Below are 17,579 nucleotides of genomic sequence, written 5' to 3'. Positions count from 1 at the left end.
TATATACAGAGAAATGTGGGATAAAATTTCCCAAATTACAGTGCAGGTTCTGTGATACTGCGTGGATAGTAATAAAAGGATTCTCTCCTGAAGTATTTCCCTTACACAGATAAACACACAAAGGGAGAATGTAGTTTTAGTGAGAAACCTGGTTGTGCTGTAGAAGTTTGCTTGAATCCACCTCAATCCGTCTCAGCCATTTCGTGGTAGTACAAGGTAACGTAAAGAAGAAAGAATACAGGCTAGGGGCTGTCTTAAAGAAATGGCTTTTGAAAGCTGAATTTACTGGTCCTGATGCTTCTGGGTTAGGGAATGTTGATTTTGGGTATTGTGGTTACTGCCAGTGGAAAAATCCTCATGCACATACCTCGGCAATCTCTGTTTCTCCAGTAGGAGCAGCTCCACTCAGCACACAAGGCTATCTGTAAGATATCTGTAGGACAATACAGGTAAGAATTATATTTGTAGGAGGATTCCAGTAAGAAAGGTATCTGCAAGAGGACTGTTCAGGCTAAGGTAGTCAGTTCCCCATTTCCCAAAGGACAGGGAAAGAAAGCTGTCTGCTTTTCTCTGAGCCTACTGCCTGAAGTTACTCTACATTTTACACTGAGCTTGCCCTAACTTTGTCTGCTTGTGGTGGTGCAGAGGATAGGGATTTATATCTATTTACAGAAATAATAATAAGACAGAGGAGCTTGTGACACTACTTACACTTAGCAACATTTAACTTCCATTTCTTTGGTTTGGCATTTATTAAGATTTATTTATTAGTGACATTTTTACTGATTTTGATACAATACACAATGGAAGTGTTTTATTTAAAATAGTGAAATTTGTGCTTTTATTTATAATTCTATTTCTGTTACTAAATAAATTATTCTTGTTCAACAAGGTGAGCTAGAAAAACTGGCCTGAGAAATCTGTTTGATGGTCTGTGGAGACCTGATAATTGACATTTGATTTAAGAGATGAGGGCAAAAGGATGAAAGAAATTCAATACCAGTATTGAATTAATATGTAGCTCAAATTCAGAACATTTACATGTCTGCTGGCATTTGGCCAGATAAAAGCTGGGTGCTACAGTTCAAGAAATTAAACTGCCATTAAAGAGCACTTAGTTTATAAAATAAATATGAAAATAATAATAATAATAATAAGACTGGAAATAATGACCATGAACAAGAAATTGGGGGGGGTGTTAGAATACACATTCCAAGGTTTAAGAATGTTATTTCTGTGTTTATCACTCTTACTTAAGAAGAGCAAAAGTCAAGATTACCATAATTCAAGATGAGCAGACAAATTATTTACCCTAAAATGTGAAATGTTACAAAGAAGTTTATGTGGAGAGCTCATATTTTAGGAGCAGATATTACTTTATTTTATTCTGCTTCTCAAGGTGATTTCTTGTTGTTACTGATAAACTCTGTTCTGCTTAGAATGCAGACGTGATCGTGACTTGTAAACTTGCAACTTTGCCTATGGCAGGATGAAATGAAAATTTATTCTTCTTTTTGATGTGAATATTAAAGCTGACAAAAAAAAAAAAAAAAAAAGGATTACTGGTTGACAGAAAATTTGGATTTTTCCTAATTTTGATTTGGGTCTAGATCTCTTCAGAATCACAGTTTCAAAATTCCTATTAACTGAAAGCAGACAGAATTTCATTTCAAAAGCACCAAAACATGAAATGAAGCAGACCCTGCAGCTTCATTCATATTCTCATCAGTTACACTGCTGCTGTTGGCAGAAAGACTGACAAGAATACGAAAGTCACTGAGAGGACTGGGTGCTCCCAAAATCTGTCATTCTGGGCAGTTTATCCCTAAATGATGACATTCTTATCCACACACTTTCCTTTGAAGCCAGAATCTTGAAAGCCTTTAATCTTTTTTAGTTCCAGTATTCCTGACTCTGGAGCAGGTGGACATTTCCATGACTGGGAAACTACTTTGAGAAACACCAACAATCAGAGGGATTGGGTAAATAGAATATGTGGTAGTGTTCCAGAGCCACAAAGCTCTAATTTCTAGCATTGACAGGGGTTAATGCCACTCTGAGTTTCAGCAAAATTCTTTATTTACTTATATCCATGTCCCAGATCTGTCTAATTCTACAAAAGCAACGTCAATTAGCAATATTTTGCTTCTATACAGTGATGGGTTTCATACCTCTGACAAGCCATTACCTACAGGACAGACCATAGGAACCGTTTAGCAATACACAACTGCTTAGAGCAGAAAAGAGTATCTGAAAGAGAATGCTGAGGTAGAAATAATGACCAAATACAGCTAGGCTAGGACATTGAAGGAACATCTGGAAAAAATGTTCTGAGAGGTGTTACAGTAAGATACTCCCTTGAAATATTTAGTTAATATCCTTGTGTCACTGATTTAAGGTTTTAATGGGCTTTCTTCACAGCCTATAGATAATCATTTTCTCAAGCCTTCTCTGGGTTGTGATTACTCTGTGTTCATTACTGGCACACATATGTTTGCTGAAGCTATAAATCAGATATCAGAGACAAACTAAAGACCCATAACAAAAAACAGCGTAGTCATTTTTGCTTTCAGTACAATCTTCCTGCCTCTTTAACAGAAACAAATTTGGTACTGTATCAGTGCAGGTAGAATCTATTCTAAGAAGCTGCATTCTACCAAAAGAAGATTAAAGCTGACATTTTGACTGTAGGTCCTTTGAGCTGAGGAAGAGGTTATTAAAAATACTTTTAATTATAAAAAATGCTTAGATGTCTTATACTATGAAAAATAAAGTTTTATGGAGGGCTGAGCAATGCATATTCAACAGGGGAGTTCACATAGATTAATCTGTCCATTAGGATGCCAGTCAGCCAGTTCGATTCTTTCCACAGTATACCAAGTACTAATGTGTTTAACACTGAATTTGACATATCTTCAAAGTTTTGTAAGTCAAGTAGAATTGATAGTCTTATAATAGCTCCACTTATTTTTTCTTTTTCCTTTAATTAAATAAGAGGGTTAGCAAAGTTGCATTTTGTATCTTTGCTGTGCAGACCAGAAGTGAAGGTATAAAGCTGTCATTGATGTAATATGAGCTCACGATTTTAATCTAGCTGGATAAATTGGGCAACTATATATTTTATGACAGTCACAGTAGCTAGCCTGCAGAAGTTAAGATGAATAAATTAGCCATATGTCTAGGTGTTTCATTAACAAGCATCTTAATATGAACATTGATCTTGCTGAATATGGCATCTCAGCTATAATAGGAATGTTCAACTTGTTCTATTATGCCGAGATGTGCATTTTCGTTTCCAGAAGATATTAGAGTTGATGAGCCTTCAACAAATAATTTTCTTTCTTATCAGTAATACCTTGGTCTTGTTTGAAACTTGAGAGAGTAGGGAGAATGGCAGGAAGGCAACGATCATCTGCTTCTCTGTAACTGTTATATATATATAGTGATCTTCCCTATTCCTCTTTAAACATAGATATAAATGACTTCATATCATTTTATTCAAGTGATAACATCAAAAAGATATGCAATAAAACAAATTACATTGCTGAAAAAGAGGACATTCATTTCTAAAGAATATCTTCAGGTCCAAATCTTGAAATTCAATGAGACAAAGACTGAATTAAGTGTTTGCATGTTGGTAAAGGTTTTGGTTTTGATTTCAGCCACCAAGTGCAATACACATTTCTGAGATGCAGTTTTTGTCTTTAAATATGCAGTTATTCCATTTCCTCACCTCTGTTTCCCAGTCACAGCCAGCATAGTGTTTCCCAATTAGACTTCTAGTTCTGCACTAGTTCTTTAGCAGGGGACTTGCATAAAAGAGAATTAGAGGGAGATTTTCAAAGTACCCATGCTAATTAGGTGTCCAGCTCTCACTGATTTAGAATAGGCTGTATGTCCTTAAGAATTCTTCTTGCTTTTGAAAATTTCTCCTGTAATCTCTCTCTGCTCTACTTGTACAGCCCCTTGCATTCAAAGACTTAAAGTCAAAAAGAAAAAAAAAAAAGAGAGTGCATAATGCCTAGTCTAAATTATCCTTCGTGTCAGAACTACTATTTATAACTGAAAAGCTTCAAAAGGATAGTCTATATTTTGTTGATAGAAATAAACTGTAAGGCTATTCATATTTTACATATTAACTCCTTACCTGCTTGTGTGTATCTTCAGTAATATGGTTTCAGTAGGTCTATATGCATTAAATACATTCCTCCTCGAAGGACCACAGCGCTAGTGCTTAACTCTCACTTAAATCACCTTCTGAAACAGAATATCAAGTCAGGATAAGAGACTGAAATGATTTTACAATTTTCTAGAACAATGACAAATTACAAGGCAAAGCAAGTTGGAAATTAGTTATTCCATGTGCCATGCTGAAATGTGCAAGGTTGAATAATGTCGTATATTCAAAAATTGCACATGTACATATTATGTAACTTTTATAAATCTATTTTAATGACCAGTAGTTAACAATTAATTACCCCTAAGATTCTAAGTATTCTCCTAGTCATTCAGAAAAACTGTTCAAATAGACTTTTATAAAATGTCTTGAGTCTTTTCAGAAAGCTTTTTATATGAAGTGCTTTTTTTTTTTTTAGTGTAATAATTAAAGTGAAATATAACAAAGTGAAGGTTCACTGACTTACACTGCTGATACATCAAATCAAAACTTTTTCACCTCTACCTTTTAATTATTGGGGACTCTTTGATTTTAGATGGAGAAAGACAAAAAGAGAGGGAGGGAGAGAAACAGAGAGAGAGAGGATTCTGTGCTGCAGACAGTCTTAATAGGAGATATGCACTTCTAATCCCATATATCTTAATAGGGACACAACTAGCAATAAAATACAAATTGAGTCTAAATATAATTCTACACTGCTGGAAATGCTTCTTATTTCTTACAAGTGAAGTTCCTCTAAAGTTTAGAAGACAATTAAGACTGCAGTCTTAATTAGGATCCACAAACAAGCAGGAATTCTTATTAATGCATGATCAAATGCCTTGCTGAACAAAACATAATCGCAGTCTATCATGTGCAATCAAATTGGAAAGGACCTTGTTCTACAATCTGCTCACCCATATATGGTGGAATAATTGCTTCTTCAGAATGAATGTTAATAATGGCTCTTTAGACTTTGAACGTAACTCAAATGCTATGTACCAAAATAAAACCATTCAGTTACAACATCCAGCTGCTTAGAACAACTCTGAAAAAATAGAAGTCTCTGGTTTTATGTCACAAAGATCGCCTAAACCATATGTGGTGGTGTCATCTCAGAAAGTTAGCTGCAGTTTTAATGCTTCTAATTTTAGTCAAAATAAGAAAAATAAAGCTAATAAGAAGAGATCTGTAGTTTCTTCTGATCTTATTCAGCATCAGTATCTCCGTTGGTCTAAAAAAATAACAGCAAATCCTCCCAACAAACACCAAAAGCTAAATACTATTTTCACCCTTAAATGCAGTAACTGAAATTTACTTCACCTATTCCAGCTGTGATCTATTAAGAAGCGAGTAAACTTCATTAAAAAAAAAAAATACAGATAGTGAATGCTAATGAAGAAGGCACAAAACAAAAACAACAAGTGGAAAAAGCCCAACAGCTAATAGATAAAAATCCCTAACTTTGAAATTGGCCCCAAATCATGAAGGCACTGACTACTTCAGTCTTCCCCCTTTTGAGGATTTCTTCTAAAGGTTATTTGTTGAGGAATCAGTTACATGTGATCATCAGCCTTCTTGAACTGGTCTATTGCCCAGGTTGCTTCCCAGAAACTAGTCACATGGCTTTCCTGAAACCTCTTATCATCATACACATCTGCCTGTTCACTTTTTGTTTTATGGTTAACGTAAATGTTATCCATTCAAAAGCTGTGTTGCTTCTTTTGCAAGACAGCCATAAATAAGATAAAGACCCTGTGCTACCTAGCACAATGACAAATGCTAACCAAGGTCTGATGAATCTTTAAGAGAGCATGCATTGCAAATGTTTATCCAGTGTTGAATCTACATATAAGAATTAATGTACTGTTTCTATTCAAACTCTTGGAAAACATCCTGAGAAGGCTGGTTTAGCATTCAAAAATTTTAATAAAAAAACTACCCGTATTCCTTCAACTTTTAAGAACAAAGCTAAATTTGGGGTATTAAAAGGGTGGTTTTGCTATACTTTAGTTATTTCAGTCTTTATGTCATTATTTCTGTCCTGTTTCACGTAGGTCCACCCAAACCACAGTGTGTTATGTACAATTATTGGAAGTATACCTGGACAGTATTTCAGGAGCACATCCCAACATCTGTGAATTTCTGTCAGTGTTGGTTGAAATATCTCACCTAAATCAACATGGAACTCCTGCTCTGAAATGCACATGGTGGTACAGAATTTATTTTTAAAAGGGGTACCCTTATAAGCATTTAAACAAGTTTCTAACATTACTTAGAGATAAATACATACATTTAACAAAACTGTTCTATAGAAAACTGTAGTTTTAATTAGCTGGATTATGCAATAAATATAGCCTTTTACTAGAATATAATCATGTTATTAGTGCTGCAGAGTTTTTATGAAAATAAGCTGTTACTAGGAACGTTAGGGTTTAGCTTCCAGTTTTAGTAAATCAGGGGCCAGAATGGATATCTATTTTAAATCATTCATCCCATGGCTCGTTGCCAGTCACATTGGTTTTTATTTAATCTGTACAAACAGTTTGGTTTTAAAGAAATTTCTGTTAATATAAACAAAAGAATTTCTCTCTGATTTTTAAATGCATTTCTGTTTTTTCACCATGGTGATTGCCTAAGCCATAGCTATATTTTCTGAGTTTTCAAATCATAAAAAAATGAAGCTAATGCTCTTTTAGATAAATTATTTTACCAGCTTTTTTTTTTGTTTTTAATGTCTAATGTTTAAGGTTTTTTTAGTTCATCTAAGCTCCATCAGAATAAGAATGAAAAGATGTGGCACTGTCTTCTTTGTGACCAGGAGACAATCATGATTTTCTAGATAGCCTGCTCTGTCTGTTCTGAAACAAAGCACGTACAATTGCCTGAAGCCTATGCAAGAATTTTGAAAGTCTTTTGTCCTATTTTTTTTTTCAAAATAAATTGAATGAAAGCTCAGCATTTGCTAACATTACAAACATAAATGGTACATGATGTCCCAGGCCAATGAGTTCAGGAAAGGGCAGAAAAACAAGAATCCATCTCCAAATTCATGTTTTCAGGACATTTTTATATGTGCTTGCATAAAAGATTGTTTCATTAATTGTTTCAAAAATTATTTCATTATTTCCTTGTAACATTTTATGGATTTTAGAAAATATTTCCGCTATGTTTGACCCAACATTAGGAAAACTGTCATTTCAAATTCTGGTTCTTTGTCATCTGAACTTCCTGAAGTAAGGAAATTATTCCTTGCAGTCATTGAAGATATATGCAGACTTCATCTGGGAAAGCAATTGCATTGGAAAGACTTTTCAGAAAATATGCAAATGCCTTTGTAGCAGCATTGTTCTTCATCACACTTGCAGGCTTAAATAGTCTTTCTTGCCAAACTAGTTTTTTACGTATAGCTAGTGTTTAACAGCAAGTTGGCATAATCTTGAATCTGTGATCAACCGTAAAAGTGAGGTGAAAGATACATAGAAAATGCAGCAGATCAGAATGCACTTCGATTAGCTGTCTAGTAGGCATTCTCTCTATATATGCAAGATCACGGGTGATAGATACAGTTTGGCATCTCTTTTGCATCGTGGGCATCTCTCACTCTTCCAGAAGCTTGCTTGTCAAAAATCCCCATGCTGGAGCTGTAAATTGTCTCTCATAAAGGCAAGGAAAGAATGGAAATGTGTTAACTGCTGGCATCTCTCCCAATTCTGCAATTTTATTAACAATAGGAAGAAAAAATAAAATAATAATAATAATAATTTAAAAAAAAAAAAAACACTAAATGCTCTCCTATTTCTTTTTGACAATAGTCAACAGTATGAGTGACAATAGTCACTCATATCCAGGAGAAGTTATGTCAAGTCAATGGCGTAGATGTGTGTTTTGTTAGGAATCAGATAGATAATGTGTCTGAAAACCAGAATTAAATGACAACTTAGCTGTGATATGGCCCAAGCATAATTTCATCATGAGTTGCATTTACCCTTCTTCTACCATAATGTTGTCATTGATCTTGTTATATTTCAAATTCATTCTGTTAACTTTTATGTTGTAACTCATGCTGTTTGGTCTCCTTGCAATATTTTCTAGTGACTTTTTTGCAACCTATGTTCTCAAATATTTTTGAACACTTGTCAATACTGTTATTACATGAGCTCCTGTTGACTTACTGAATAGTGAATGCTGCACCAAAATAATCAAGACTAGTCAATCAAAATCATAAGTATATGAGGAAAAAAATTAGAGCACAGAATTATGTAATGAAATATCAGGTTATTTAATCAGTATTTTAGAGGGGATTATTTAAAAATATGTATTCTATAAACTTTATTACCATTAACAAAAATATTACCAGGCCTAGTTGTTAATACCTACAGAAATAAACATACTGACTTTTATCGGTTTATAGCAGCTTCAGGGTGAATGGCTGTTACTGCAGTAGTGTTCTTAAGAAATAATTTGGCTACTGACTCACAAAATAAAAGTCCCTTACTGTATGCAGGACTCTGTCCTGTGTTTTGCAAGTGATGTTATTTTCTTCTCAACACTTAAAAAATGTAGATGCACGGGCAATTCAGAGCCAGTGTGCCATGGTCTGCTTGGCAATTCAGATTGATTGAACAATCTTGAAAATCGTGACTTTGCAGTTTTCAGTGCTTTCAGTGTATTGTACCAAAATGAATACATAAAATAGTATTGTTAATTGTATATGTAAATAGCAAGTATTGTCTGATGCTACCTGAGTGCTAAGGCTTTAAATAAGTAAATAATACCTTTTAGATGTTTCTGCTGTTCTGGATTTAGTCATATCTTACCTAAAAGTTTACTAAAGGCTAATTTTGTGTTTTGAAATAAAATAATATTCTATCTGTATTTAAATCATATACTTTCCAGCATTATTTTATATACAGTACATTTCCTTTCTAAAACAAAAATCCAGTAATTAGAAGGAGTCATTTTATATTTTTCTCTCTTGAATCTGAAAGATATCCATGTAATCAAGTATAATTATACCAGCAAAATATTAATTTATTTGTTTTAAAGAAGCTGAGGTTAAATTTCACCTAACTATAACTAACGTACATCACAGTACAGATGATTTTCTAGATATGCACCTAGAGAGTCTCTTTCCCTCTTGCAACACAGGGGATTTTGGAGAACTCTGTCCTAAATTTATGCTCTTCATTCAAGTGGAAATGTAGGGCTTGATAATCTAGGTCAAATAGGAGAGTTCAGTTTAGCATAGTGGTGTGGGTCTAATTTGGCTTTCCATAGACTGAACATTTCACTCACAGAATATTTAGAATGATCATGATAAAGGTAGACTAATTTAAGAAAAGTGAAATAAGTATTTTAATTATTTTTTTAAAGGTAAAAGCAATAGCATATTATTACTCACAATTTCTTATTAATTTAAGTGCATTCTTGGAATAGACTTTGAAAGGTTGTACTGATCAAAATCACATGTTCTTAAACCTTGAAATTTAATCCTATTCGTTGACTTTTAATCTGAATTCACTGAATACAAATGAAAAAATAATATAAGACCATAGCATTGAAATATTAACACTACCTTTCAGTGTCAGGGGTTTTAACCCTTTACCAAGTCCTAACCCATATGAATCCTTCAGTGCATGCCATGCTATAAGTAATGAATGAAGTAAATTAGTAGTTCTTTGCCCTATTAGTAACTTGGTAATAAAAATAATAATTATTCTGTGGTTAAGTACAAAATAAAAATGAATGGTTGGAAATGTACCTCTTGGCTTGTGGCTAGAATTGTAAGTTGTCTGACTTCAGATTCTATTTTTTGGTTACTTGAAGGGATTCTTGATGATTCTGAAAAGTAGTGCATTCTGTTTTCTAACTTCAAGAAAAAAAAAAAAGCTTGTAAGTATGTTTTATACAGATGTAAGCAGCTGATATAGAACAGCAAAGATTCCACGAGTGAACATTTTTGGTTAAATACAGGAGATGTGCTATTCTTTAAGGGGAGAAAATTCATATAGGTAATTTTTTTCAAATACAATGTTTTCGTTTCTTGTTTCAAAGTACTACATTAATAACAAGCTTAACATTGAACTGAAAAAGAATTGCAAAGAAATTAAATTACTTTTATTTTTCTGAAGTTCTGGGGACAGTGACATCTCATTTATCTAGAACAAGAAACAATTTAAAATGTGGTAGCTCAGTTTGCTCTGTTTTTCTAAAGAATTCTTCAGATCTCATAGTGGGGGATGGGGAGAAGAAAGGTAGGAGGTGAAGATGGCAGGGCACTATCACCAATTCAATTTAATATTAAATTCCAAAAAGCTTTTCAAAATCAAATCAAATATAGAGGGGAAAATTAGCATAAGAATCACCAGTAATAAAAGTAAAGAGAAAGAATAAAGTAATTGCTTTTCACCAAGGTTTAAAGCAAAGCAATAACAGAGAAAATACTGCAGCTTAGAAAATGATTTGCCATTGCAATGATTCATTTCTAGCCTATAATAGGTTTTATTTCCCTGCTTTGCAGTAATGCATTCATTACATGCCCAATTTAGAGCAAAGTTAGCCACAGAATTCTCTATAAATATACTACTGAGTCACTTTTCAGCTCATCTTGAATGCTACATCAGCGTGACAAAACAGATGATATCAGTGTAGCACAACAACAAATGTGGACAGTAGTTGTCTAACACCATCTTATTAGCTAAAAAAATATAATAAATAGGTTAATATAACAAGAGTTCATTGCATAATTGATTAGACCAGGTTCTAGTCCTGTTGGAGTTTGTAGCTCATTGTTTTGAATGAGTTTAGTGTCAGAGGTACATGTTTTTCTAATGCTTGCCAGGTGTAATGGTTGTTGTACGAACAGCTTTAATCTGATGGAGATCTTTGTGTTTTGATATGTCATATGCAGTCAGTTTGTACATGGACAGCTCCAGTTAACTACATGGATAATTGGTAAGACCTTTCTGATCTAGTAATTTTACATATTCTCTGCATAACGTACAATGCAGGGGAAAGCTGCATTCATTTAAGTCAGTGAAATAACATCACAGGCAGATGGGTTTGGGCACTAACTAAGCCAAATAGTAATTTACCACCATAAATTCTCACACATTTTGTGGTTACTGTTAATAACTTCAGAAGAGGAAATGGGCCAGAGCTTGTGAATCATTTTTCCAAAGATGCACACCTGAAGAAAGATCCCATCTATCTAATATAGGTACCTAACTTTCTCATACATAACTCTAGGAATTTAGTGAATATTTTTATGCTTCTAGTATCTTATAGTCTGTGGATGTGGTTTTGACATCTTATAAAAAAGGAAGCCTTGGCTTTTAAATTTAGGTTCCCAAGGTAGACAGACACCAACTACATCAAGCAGTTTTCAGAGGCATCTCTGCCTTACTGTTGAACATCTGTGAAACCTGCGCATTTATTTTCATTGCAGTGTTCTTCAGGGACCTTAAAATTAGGTGAAAACACATAAACCATATCCAAAACATCATATTTTGTCAGCTGAACTGGTTACAAGAACTCACTTCCAAGTTACTAAAGAAACATCTGAAATGAAACATGTTTCAGTAAGCTTTAATAGCACCTGCTTTTTACAGGCTAACAATTGCAGATTGAGTCTGTACTAACCTGTCAATAAGAGGAAAGCAGAATGTCTTTTTATAGGTGCAAAAGAAATAAAAAATACATGCATTATCAAATGTCACTCAAAATAATAGTCCAACAAAGATTTAGACTTTACCACTCTTAACATGTCATTGTTTAATGTCCTTAAATGCTTCCTTGCACCACTCTCATATCCTAAAGATTGTATATTGAAGCAATAATACAAGGAAGCAATCTATCTGTCTTGAAAAGTCATCATCAAAATTGAACAGAAATATATTCACCTCTGTTGTACCACAGTGATAAAAATATAGCACTACAGAAGTCAATGGCAGAAATGTCACTGAATTTGGTAGGTTTGTGTTTGAATCTCAGGGCTTCTCTTTTTAGTGATTTTACATATTCATTTACTACCCTAAAATGATACATTAAAAAATACAAGCATTTAGTTATTCTGAGATGCAGACCAGGAGAGCAGACCATCTGGCAACTGAAAAATATTATGACTACTACAGACTTGCTTCAGAAATATGAGTTTCTGGATTGGTATTTTCATTTCACCAAAACAAACAGGTTAAGAGTGTTCTCTTTGAAGTCGATATTATTTCTTTACAATACAACAGATGGAAGTGGTATTCACCCCACTCATCACTAGGCAGGAGGATGTCATCTTATTTTGATAAGTCTACCAGTTGAAGTTTACAGCTTCATCAAGAACATATTCTAATTTCTGGTATCATTTCTTGAACAATTTACAGCTTTTTGCATTGTTTTCTCCCTGCGCAACATTCCAAGTTTGAGAATGGTTCTCCTCTAACTTACAATAGATGGAGATTGGAAAGTAAAATGTCGTTCTAAAAAAGAGGCTGCAGATTTACAGCAAATCACTGCAGTCAACAGTGCACAAAATGACACATCTATGGTCAAGAACACCTTTATGGAAAGGTACTAGCTCTTAATTAGTTGCCTAGGAATATCTTCAGCCAGTTCAGAAAGCAGCTAAGTGTTCTTTTGCAGCAGCTTGTCTACAAAATGGAATTGTTTTATTTATTGAAATAAAATTACAGATTATATTAACCCAATCAGCTGCACAAAAGCCAACAAATCATCTGCAGCCATGTTAGATGCCTGACTATATGCCTCAGGTAAAAAATAAAATCAAATAATAGAGCACAAATGTCAGTGGCATGATGTCCAACTCTGATTTTTCCCTTAAATCCACTTCAGTTGTAATTCATGTGTATTAAAGGTAGTAATTCAGTTTTTCTCAGCAGGCAACAAATTCATATAAATCAAAACTGTATCGCCCATGGTTAAAAGCTATTAGAAGGACTGGACAAGTTATTAACTGTTAATGTTCTTCCCAGCAGTGGATGGCAAATTACATTTTAATGAGTATGCCACGACAAGAACATAATACATTTTTGGACTGTATGCCTAGATTCAACACATCATGAGAGATGTTAATAATAATATTCTGTTGTATAGCTCTAGAATAAGTAAATGTAACACAAAAATAAAACAATAAAAAAATCAGGGAACCAAACCAAAATGAATGAATGTTGAATGATAGGTGCTAGTGTTGGGTTATAAGGGCTATTTATTTGAGGCATGTAGAAATGCAGGAGTTATTAATTTAGCAGTTTAAGCTACAAAAATTCAAGTATCCCTGCCCAATACGGGGGGGGGGGGGGGGGGGGGGGGGGGGTTGGAACTAGATGATCTTTAAGGGCCCTTCCAATAAAGCAGTTTAATGTATCATAGCAATAAAAAAAAAAAAAAAGAAAGTCGTACAGCTCTAGGTGATCTAATAAATATTGCAGATTTTTAACTTTTAAGCCTATGAAAAGTGTAGAATGGAAGAAAGTTGGACAGTGACTTGGTGGTCATTTGAGAGAGCATTCAGAATTCAAGTTGAATTCTCTGGAACTAAGATTGATGAAGCAGGTTGTGTAAAATGGAACTGAAAGACTATGCTTGTCTGGCTGAAAATGTCAGAAAAGAATGAGGGAAAATGTCTGTTTTCTTCTGTCCCTCAATCCCTTGCTGCATAAATAACCAGCACAGAAGAGTGTACTGTAAGAAACACTGAGAAAGAAGACAGTTATTTTATGAAGGATTTACTTCAGTGATTACAGGAGTCGATATCAGTGAGATGAAAGGACACAAACAGGTCTTACCAAGCCATTAAAACAATTCTTCCTGGCTGCCATGTTGCAGCTTGGCTGAATATTCAGGCCGCTGGAAGACGGTCATGCATCCCTGCTTGTAACTGGATTCAATGCATTTAAATTCAGCTGGTTAGCATGTACTAGAAAGGCTTAACTTTGGTGGTTTTGTCATTATTGGTCAGTAGGGCACATCCTTTCAGTTCTTTGCGATTTCATTTCTCCATCTCTAACCAGGGATTAGATTAATCTTTAAATGCGTTTAAAAAATATTGTATACAGGTGTAAGATGGGAAGCAGCTGTATAGTACAGGAGGAAAAGCCCACACCTTAGATCACAGATGCCCAATACATTTTAAATTTTGCCCAGCCCATTGGGACTTTCAGATTAGTGTGTCCTGGAGACAAACCTGAGAAATTGAAGAAGCATTTTTATTAACTGCAGTTTAAAGAAGAAGGTGAGCTTTTTATTACCTTCTGCAGTCTATGTATTGTGGTTATATCAAATCCTATTGATGTTAATTTATATTGCAAGGACTAATGTAATACAATGTTAAAGTTGTTAATCAAATCAGTACAGATAACATGGTAATATATCAAATTCAATTAATTCTTTGGTGAGTACTTAATATGTATGTAAACGATGGTTATTGTTAGTTAATTAAATGTCAAATGATTGTTCAAAGTGTACTTACTGATACTTGTAAATGTAGTTAACTCAGAAAAACCTTGGCCATAGAAGCATAATTTGAGACACGTTTGTTTGGAGTTGATAATACTAGAATATTCCAGAAACTGAATTTTTCTCCCTGGAAATAGGACATTTGTGGCTAGTTACTTTCCTGACTACAATACTAGCATAGTAGCAGGATTGCTGTCTGTGCAAATAAGAAGTGAACCTGCAGTATGTTTTTTAAGTTATTGTATTTTCTGACAGAATCTGGAGCTATAACACAGAGCAAGAATGATTTCTTCATTTTGGTAAAACAAAAGCGACTGATATTGACAGAAGACTTTACTGTGTATGCTGTCAATTGTACAGTTCATTATTTCTCCTTAGGCTTAGTTTATGGCTAGAAAATTTTATATTGGCAGCTGTGTATTTTATTTTGTTTTGTTTTCTGATTTTGATCTTTACCGATTCTTCCCTACAGTGTATTTCTGAATTTGAACAGTTTATGGAAAAGAAAAAGGAGGAATGTATATGACTGACAGAGAGGAGGGGAACTGAAAGGGCCCTATGGCCTTTAAATTCTGTCAGAGCAATTTCATTTCTAATCAAAGACTTTATTTATTATCCTGGCATCACTTGTCATCCTGATAAGGGTAATGATTAAAGTGTGGTACACAGAATGTTACTTAAGTACTTCCTTTAAACTAAAAATAGTCTCTTTTTAGGTCAGTGCATTTTAGTTTTTCATTTCTCTTTGATAACTCAATATTGCTTTTCTTTTTGCCTTGAAAATAGTTAATAAACTTAGAAATATTTCATATATGAATATAGAAATATTTCATATAATATGAAATATTATTAGAAATATTTCATATAATATTTCAATATTTCATATATTTCATACATGTATACAAATTCTGTCAGGGAACATGCTTTTGAAAATGCTCAGTGATGCATTATTTGTAGTAGAAAATGTGACATTTACATTGTAAATGTCACATTTTCTAAATGTTTTCTGTATACAATAAATATTTTTTAAAAATCAATATGTAACAGATAACAGAAAGAAACTTGAAATCACTTGTTTTACGAAAAAGTAGCTATTTATAATAACGTAAACTAGACAAATTTTAGCAAAATTCAATATTCTCACTCAGAGCTGAAACACTGACTAACGGACTAAATGCTGTGAAACTCAGCTGGAAGTCCTTATTTTCATAATCTCTTACAAACTTGATGGATTAGGAAGTGTTATAGTTAACCTTTTAGGAAAAACATTATGTGTATGTTTTTCTTCAGGCGTATATGTTGTGACGCCACTGAAATCCTTATTTATCTGGTATGGAGAAGTCATACACATGGTTTCTGTTCAAGAACATACGTATATGTGTTGGGTTTTGGTTTGTTTCTTTATTAGCACTTGTTTATGCATCACCTTGTGATGTATTTTTCCATTTGTTTTTTTAAATGAATGAGTTATTTTTTCTGTAACTGGGATCCTTCAACTATAAAACATAGTTTAGATATGGGTGCTAGAATGATGGTGGATGAGAAGGGTCAAATGGGAAGCATAAACAAGGTAAGTAAAGATCTCTAAAATGGGAAGACATCTAGGCTGAGCTACATGAAACAGGACTATGAGTATATTACCCACAGAAAGATTATTATTCACCATTCATTTTTGAATGGCACCCTGACTGGAGCAAAAAATGCCTCTAAAGACAACCAGTTTTCTGTATCATGAGGCTATCTGAAAAATTATTGTTAGGATTCCTGTTAGTAGAGATAGAAATAAATATTAAACTAATGAAACTAAATGTATTCTTGGGAGGCAGATCTATCTTGTTGACCCAGACTGATGATGTGATCAAGTTACTTTCTGATTTCAATTGCTAAGAGCAATTATTGCCAGACGTCCCATGAAGAGATAAGGAGTCCTCTCTTTGCCTGGTTGTATAGTGTGCCTTTCACTCTAAAGAGCTCTTCCTTCACAGTTTACTGTTAACTGCACTCAATTGCTGATATTTTCTAAGGTAATTGGACTGTATTGATCGAGGGTTGGGGAATAAAGCTGTAGTGGCAGCCCAAAGACCGGGCAAATACAGCTGCCAGAGAATACATTTTGGAAATCTTTTTCAGAGGTTTCTCATCAACACTAAGTTTGTATCACTCAAATTTATTATTTTTTAAACTTTTCTCATTTGTAATTATCAAGTACATATATTTGGAAGGAAATAGGCACATACAGTATGATAACAAAGTCTGAATAAAAGCAAACTGCTGACTATCCTTGGAAGGAAATTGTAAAACAGTAGATTTTGTTTGTTTGTTTGTTTGTTTTTTAATTATTACTACTTCTATATTCATTTCATGTCTGAACACCATCATATCATAAGAAAATCTGTATCTCATAGAGCTGTGAGGCAAAGGCTTTCTGTTAGTCATCACACCCTGCATAATGAGTGGCACTGATAATAAAGCGCAACAGACTTCGAAGTTATTCAATCAACAGTCTTAACATGAGATTTTACATTAAAATGTAAATATTGAGCATGCAACAAAAAGGTGGATTATAAAGTTTTCTTTTTAGCCAACAAAAATTGATAAATTCAAAGGAAAATATTTACATTTTGTAAGTAATCTAGAGCATTTCACAGATTCTTTATATAGCAGAATGGGCCAACACACTCTTAGAAGAATAGGAACTTCAATAATAGATGCAAGTGCTAAGAATAAGCTTTATTGGAACACGTAACTTTATGCTTAAATTTTGGTGGAAAATATCTGCCAACTATTTCTTGTAATAACTGATAAGACTGCTGATATCAAATTTAACAAACACACCACACTTACAGATCAGCCCCTTGTATACATTGCTGTAACTTACATACATACATAACATAATTGTTTGGCATCTCTTTGGGAAAGAATGGTTTGTGTAATTGTTTTATGTGTTGAATCA

At 33.8% G+C, this 17,579-nt stretch overlaps 1 long non-coding RNA gene across 4 annotated transcripts in view; it reads right to left on the bottom strand.

The window, feature by feature from the left end:
- LOC308194067 overlaps window positions 1–17,579 on the bottom strand; it is a 29,225-nt gene that overhangs the window by 1,624 nt on the left and 10,022 nt on the right. The window contains exons 1-5 of one of the 4 annotated variants that reach the window (XR_013950228.1): window positions 13,957–14,253; window positions 9,921–10,028; window positions 5,074–7,811; window positions 4,148–4,257; window positions 368–433 (exon numbers count right to left, since the gene is read on the bottom strand). This is a non-coding gene — a long non-coding RNA (uncharacterized lncRNA). Of the gene's footprint in view, window positions 1–367; window positions 434–4,147; window positions 4,258–5,073; window positions 7,812–9,920; window positions 10,029–13,956; window positions 14,254–17,579 lie in introns of those variants that run through there. The other 3 variants (XR_013950225.1, XR_013950227.1, XR_013950226.1) reach the window with 3 other exon arrangements.

The sequence above is a fragment of the Anser brachyrhynchus genome (assembly GCF_964034855.1).
Source record: "Anser brachyrhynchus genome assembly, chromosome: 4".
Classification (NCBI taxonomy): Eukaryota; Metazoa; Chordata; class Aves; order Anseriformes; family Anatidae; genus Anser; species Anser brachyrhynchus.
This window is presented reverse-complemented; position numbering and strand designations above follow the sequence as displayed.